Genomic DNA, 7,265 nt, shown 5'->3' on the forward strand with positions numbered 1-7,265 from the left:
AAAAAAAAAAAAAAAGAAAAGAAATGTGCCCTTCTCAGCTGAAGTCAGCTACTAGGAGCAAGCTTTGAAGGCAGTTACCACCTCTAGTTCCAACCCTAGTTTGCTACTTCCTGCTCTAACAAGATCTGAAGAAGTTCAGAACACACCAGCCACCATGAATGCACCAACATGGTGGGATTTATTCTGGGGAAGTGAGAAGTGAAGTAAAATAAACTAAACGTCCTCCCCTGAGTTGCTCCTCTCAGGTACATTGTCACAGTCATAAGAGAAGAAATTAGTACGGTTCTCCAGAAGGACTAGAAATCTGTTGTCATTAAATTTCTCTCAAGAGATAATTTCTCCTGAACCTTCAAAGTGAATGTTCCCCAGCGGGTCAAGAGAAAGGAGCCATGAGAAAGTGGGGAATCTCTGAGAGCAGGGGATGAACGGTGCTCTGCAGAGACCCTACCCAGCCGGCCCACTGAAATGAAGAGAAAAATTATTTTATTGAGTTAGGTATTGTGTACAATAGCTGTAAGGAATAAGATGGGAGCAAAATGATGTCGAAAATAAAGTCATGAGCTGATCTGTTTCCTTCTTTTCTTTCTTTCTTCGTTTCTTTCTTCCTTTTTCTTTCTTTCTTTCTTTTTGAGACAACTTGACTCTATAACCCACATAGATCTTGAACCTGAGGGATGGTGGTCCCCCTGCCTCAGCTTCTCAAGTGCTTGGGTTATAGATATGAGCTATTACACCTAATTTTTAAGTAGATAAATTTTGTCATCAAAAAATGTCACCTTCAGCTGGGCAGTGGTGGCGCATGCCTTTAATCCCAGCATTTGGGAGGCAGAGGCAGGTGGATTTCTGAGTTCGAGGCCAGCCTGGTCTACAGAGTGAGTTCCAGGACAGCCAGGGCTACACAGAGGAACCCTGTCTTGAAAAAGAAAGAAAGAAAGAAAGAAAGAAAGAAAGAAAGAAAGAAAGAAAGAAAGAAAGAAAGAAAGAAAGGAAATGTCACCTTCTCCCCACCCCCCAGGTTATCTAATCTCTCGCTGTGAGCATGAGTTTACATGAGCTCATGGGTTTATATCTACATATAAACATCACTGGGTAGAATCAGCAAGTTTCATTTATGTACACATGTGTGTGCACATGTGTGTGTGTGAGACAAAGAAAGTAAAACAAGAGATTATGAGTGGGGGGGTAGGAGGAGTGAGAGGGAGGAGATAGATGGTGGAAATTATGTAAATACAGTACTCGTGTAGAAACTTCTCAAAAAATTTAAAATATACAATAAAAATAAAGTGTTCAAAACCACCTAAATTCTGATTGATTTCAAATGAGATTGAACACATCATACAAATTTTTAAGTGAAAAATGATATTTACAGAGTAAATATATGCTTCCAAGTGATTATCTTTTAAAGTAGTAAAATACCCATATCATGTCATTCAAAATTGTGAAATGCTCAACAGGCCAAATAAACAAGGTGTCAGCAGGCAACATTGATTTGTCATAGTCACAGTAATTAGGCATACCTTTACTCCATATATGTCTCTATATCTTAAAATTTCAACTGGATGGCCTTAAGAATTAGCCAAACGTGAATAAGTAGGAACATGTCTTGGCAGACCATCCCTGTGCTGTGCAAACTTAGCAATTGAGCTAAGAGAGTATTAAAAATGAAAATGAGTGGAAATGAGAGTGCTAGTGAAGGAAACCCCACACCCACCTAAGAAAGAGGTGGGAATCCTTGAAACATCAGGGAACAGCCATGAGGAGGGAGAATTTTTTTTTTTAACACGAAGCCTGGCATCTCACAAATAACGTATGTTCTATATTATGTGGCAGTTGCTATGGTAACAACCTTTATTTTCTGAAACAGTACACAGATGTGTACAACATTCTAACTTGCTGGTTATAAATTATAGCTTCTCCCACAGTTCAATAACTTAAGTAGTCTGTATTTTCAAAATCTCAGAAGTTCTAATGTTATTAAATTCCGTTTATGAGATAATTTCCCTTGTACTTTCAAAATGAGAGTGTACCCAAGGAGGCCAAGAGAAAGAAGCCATGAGAAAGTGGGGCATCCCTGAGAGGAGAGGCTGGCTCAACAACACTCTACAGAGAACCTGCGCACGGCCCACTGAAATGAGGAAAAAATTATTTTAATGAATTAGGTACTGTGTACAATAGCCACAAGGAATAGGATGTGAGCAAAATGATGTCACACAGCCACAAGCTGATTTCTTATAATAAGGTGCTATATTTGTAGGTTTTAAATAAATGAGCATCATTTCTTAGAAATGTCCTAGCGTTCGTATAGTTTCCTAAGCTACAATGGTATGAGGGAGTGAATTAGCCTACTTATTTGACTTTAAGTGAAATTCTTTTTGAATCTTGGAAGAAGATGAGCCTTGGAAAAGATTACATCACTACATTTAATAAGGCATACCACCAGCCTTTTGTCGGGTCAGAAAACATATATTGTTACTAATTAGATTTTCTTGTTTTAATAATCAACTTTCATCAACAGGCACTCAGCACACAGCTTCTGCATATAGGAACTGACTCTCCACATCTAGATGTATGTCTGTATTTGTGGAAACATGCATTATAGAAAATTTGGATGGTTTTCCCTATTGTAAGCATGTATATTGTGTTTTCCGGATCTGAATATTTCCTTTAGATAAATAGTTCAGCATAGGGACATGGCTTTAGTAAAAGAGTCTTTGCCTAGTGTGACGAGAGGCTCACATACTAGTACTAAAATTAAAATAAAGTTCACATTGTAGATTCTTAAGCCTTACTAAACAGTCATCTCTCCAGCATTTATCATTAGGTTAGGAATTAAAAGCTGGGACACACGTTAGAAAAATAAGATTGTGTAGTTAGCACTTGATGTTTCAAAAGCATGCTTATAAGCTAACGAAAAAAAATTCTTATAATGAGAAAGATTGTAAGCATCCTTAATGAACAGCATCCGCGAAAAGCCCTGATCCTAAAGGTCTGCCAGTCATGCTGCAGATAGATTTCTCTTACCACACAGGAACATCTGGAAAGGCTAACCCAAGTCACGACACAGTTAAAATGCAAATCCGAAGCTGCCTCAGCAGCAGCCCCAAGAAGAGCAACAACGGAATCACGTGCACATAAGGAAACCCATTTTGCAGAGTTTACGCCATTAAGTGGTTGTTAAGATTTTTGCTAATGCTCTCCACGCATGTTCCTTTCTGTATCATTCTGAGAAGTATTAAAACAGAACATGACTAATCCGTTCAAATCCGATGTTAGCGAAGACAGTTATCACCTCACGGGGACTCCCAGGCTAGAACTCAGGACCCGGTAGCAAGAGTACTTCGTTGCTGGCTCCATTTTAAAAGTATTACTTAAATTACGCTTAAGTCATAAGATAATTATGAACTTTCTTCTCTTTTATATTTATACGGCATATTTATTGAATCGCACCGTGTGCTTTTACAATAAAGTGCTTTCTGCGTGGTCGCCTTTGTTCACCCAAAATAAAAGTGACAGTTATCCTTTTATAAGCTATTCTAAGAACATTTTCTCTTCTTTGAAGCTGATTGATGCACTACTTTAAATGTTCCTGCAAATATCTTTTCAATTCAAGTTTTTGCATAATGTAATAAGAAGATAAAAGAATTCTATACTTCAGCAAGAGACATTACAAAGCAAGGAGAGACATTATCAAGGCATTAACATGCTCCTAATAGCAGTAAGCCCTTTTAACTGTCTGATGTAGAACACGTCCCCACCAAACCACCACATATTATGGTAATTGGCTCCAATTTCTGAATCTTACATTGTAAAGTTACAAAGACTTGGGTAGAACTGAAAAACAAATGTACACTATTCATCTTGTTACCCATCTCGTTATGAGATGTTTGCTCTCTACCTCTAGCGAGGACAGGTCTGGTCTGCTGAACCATTTGTTCCTGCGTACAATATTTTCATATCCTGCTTCCTTTTTTTAAATTTCTATTGACATAAATATATTTTTCCCAAATAACTCTTCTCTAACTCCAAAACATCACCAAGCATATTCCCTTAGACTCTGTAACACAGGCGTTATCTGTGCATGCCTGAGCCACACGGCAACCACTTTGTGTGTTCTCCCACCCAGGAAAAGATACAACCAACGAGAAAGGATGATGCAGTGAGTTTGCTTCCGTCTTTCTTTACAACGCACTACTAAATTACAGTAGCCTTTCCATCCCAGCCGAGAGGAAATATAATTTCCAACTAAAGTTGAGCCCAGATTCTGTTAAATTAAATAGCAAAGAGAAAATAGTTCCTGGCTTTCCTGCTCTCTGGTTGGATGCAGGGCAGGGGAGAATTGACATCAGCCAGTGCCGGATGATTAACCTGCAGTTTAGGTTGCGTTTCTAGGTGACTCGCCCATCATGCCGGGGAAGCTTCTCTGAGGCTGGCGCCTGCAACTTGCCTGCTTGAAGAAGCGCAGGTCTATCAGGATCCACAGTCGGGCTCTGAGAAAGCTGTCATTTCGTGTGTCTAAAATAGCTTCTGATGCGATGTACAAGATGTCAAGAAGGGAAGGACAATAAAATAAAAGCCAAAGGAGGAGAACTATTTCAATTAAGAAGCGTTTCTAGACCGATCCTTGGAAATCACATAAAATAAAAGCTGCCAGGATCAATCTGGGCTTAAAAGGTTGATTTTTGTGGCGCTTACATACAACAACCATGCAGGCCAGGGAGAGTGCGGGAGGTGGAGGGGATACAAATTATTCACAGGGCATGCTGAACTTTAAAAACTCGTTTCTCACTAGATAGATACTTGGTTATTAAATTTGCCTAATGGATCTAGGGAAAATGTTCACGTGACAGGTTGTCAAGGGAAAGAATGAAATGTTCATACAGAAAAATAAGATGACACATTTAATCTCCAGACCTATAAGACTGAGTTTCCTGAATTTCTAAGAATTTAAACTTTAATTACAGGTAATTAAAAGCCCTATATAAATTCTGGGGATTTCCTTTTATTGCCGCAATTTTTCCAATGATTTTTGCATACTGTTTTCAGAGAAAGATAAATAGTTCTTCAAGAACTGCCCTATCACCCCCAGTAATCAAATATGCTAAAGGTGAATTAAGGGGGAAAAAAACTCTTATGAAATTTGAGGCAACCTTTGGGTCAAAAGTATAATAATATTAAATAAAGACATAAGTATGCTTTTAAAAAATAAATACTCTAAATATGGCTTCTATGAAAAATGTCACTTTCATTTTTCCCTCTCAAATGTATTTATTTTAATTGTCAGATAAAACCATATAATATATAGCATGTTTTAGAGAGTGTGAAATGTTTAAATCTGGTCAATTAGCACACACCCATTTGTTTTGTGAACAACATTGTCTGAGAAACAATAGTATACCTTCAATTTGCTAGTATTTATATTTCATGCTTTGTACTGAGAGGAAGAGTAGGCAGGGAAAAGGTTAGTTCATTGCTCTTCTGCCACCTGACTTAACTTGCTTTCAAAGTGTGGCCCTTTCTATGGTCTTTTTCTGGGACCTTTTCTCTTAAAAAAAATAAATCAAGTTTTTTTGAAGGGGGAAACACTTTTCAAAATTCATCTGCTCATCATCAACTCAAGAGCTTTGCCTGACACACATCTTCCAAAAACAATAAGAGAAACAGTCTGAGAGCTCCCTCCAATCAAAGGGAGAAAAATAAAATCACCAGGTCCGTGATTTCCTTAATATACTTAAAAGAGATTTAAAAAAAATTGATGCTTCTAAAAATAAAAACAAGGGAAGGGCTACTTTATTGATTCTCTGCAAACCAATGAACGTGTGTGTACCTTATTGATAACACTAAACACCATCTAAGCCTTTGGTGATTTTTTTCAGCCGAAAGTCAGCTCCTGAATGAAGGCTTAAATCATTGTATTAATATATTAGAGAGAAAATTACCATGGGAGACACTTGGAAATTAATTAAAAACCCTGCACTCAGTTTGTTTGTGAGAGGAGATAAATATCACACACAGGGAAAGATGCCCGACAACCACCATAGCTTTCAGATCCCAAATTAGCCCCTGACAGCTATGTCTTTGTAGGAGTCTCCTTGGGGTATGATAAGTAGAGCTGTGGAATATGAAGATTCCTGATAGAAGTATTTATTACTGACACTTCCGAAACATTCCATGTGTGGCATCAGCAAAGCATGCCTCACCTCAGACAGAAATGTCAGCTTCGCATCCAAGATTTCTTTTCCACCCCCCTCACCACCAGCCCCATGCCTCCCTCCACATTCACCACTTCCCACCTTCTTCTCCCAATTACATCTTTTTCAGAAGTTCAACAGCAGCCCCTGGTGGAACTTGGTGGCTGCTTCAGCCTGTGCACACTTGGAGCAGTTCCATCGAGTCAGCAAAATGAAAGTGTGTCCATCGGGCCAGCTTTCGATGGGTCAGGGACCACATCACCATCCCCTTGTACAAATTCAGCGCTTCCTGACAGTCATTTCAGCCAGTGTCAGGAGCTAACGTCTTGAAAATGTATACTCGTGCCAAACAACAAACATTTAGCAAAGCTCTCATTCATTTTATGCATGAAGACCAATAAATAACTGCCCTGTAATAATGACTGCTGTTGTGGGTGGTTAAAAGGAAGAGACTCCACATGGGGAGAGGGGGGTAAGTGGGCTAGAGAATCACCGTTTTATCTGGCTCACGTTGTGATAGCTTCAACTCCGTCACTTAACAAAATAAGCCATATGAAGTGACAAAGGAGGGATTTCTCTGGGTCAGAGCTCCGAAAACACACCAGTCCCTGTCCAGCCTCATCTAGCTAGTGAGCAAGGTATAAAAAAAAACAGCCTCAAATGATTGTCAGTGAGCAGCCTTGGGTCACCCAGTGGCTGGAGAAGACACTGTACTTTGCAAGCCCCACCCAGAGTTAAGCGTGTGCACTCCACAACGGAGCCTGGCCAAGGATCTCAAGTCCAGCTCTGCTTTCTCGGACGTCATCATTTCTTAACACGGAGGCAGGGGATTGCTAAGTTCTGTGTCTTTGGGACAGGATCACCCAAAGGGTGCTGTGTGAGTGATATACCTATCTTGCTGCTAGAAAAGAAGCAGATGCCATCATGGGGAAGACTGTTTTACTGAGGGATTCCCAAATCTGCCTGCATCAGGACACATAGGGCATTCGCCACACCAGAGGCCCGTGTTAGGACAAAGGAACAACGTCAGAGGACCAGAGGCTCCATGAGTGAATGTCCAAATCATTTGATATGTTT

The sequence above is a fragment of the Mastomys coucha genome, unplaced genomic scaffold, assembly GCF_008632895.1.
Source record: "Mastomys coucha isolate ucsf_1 unplaced genomic scaffold, UCSF_Mcou_1 pScaffold16, whole genome shotgun sequence".
Classification (NCBI taxonomy): Eukaryota; Metazoa; Chordata; class Mammalia; order Rodentia; family Muridae; genus Mastomys; species Mastomys coucha.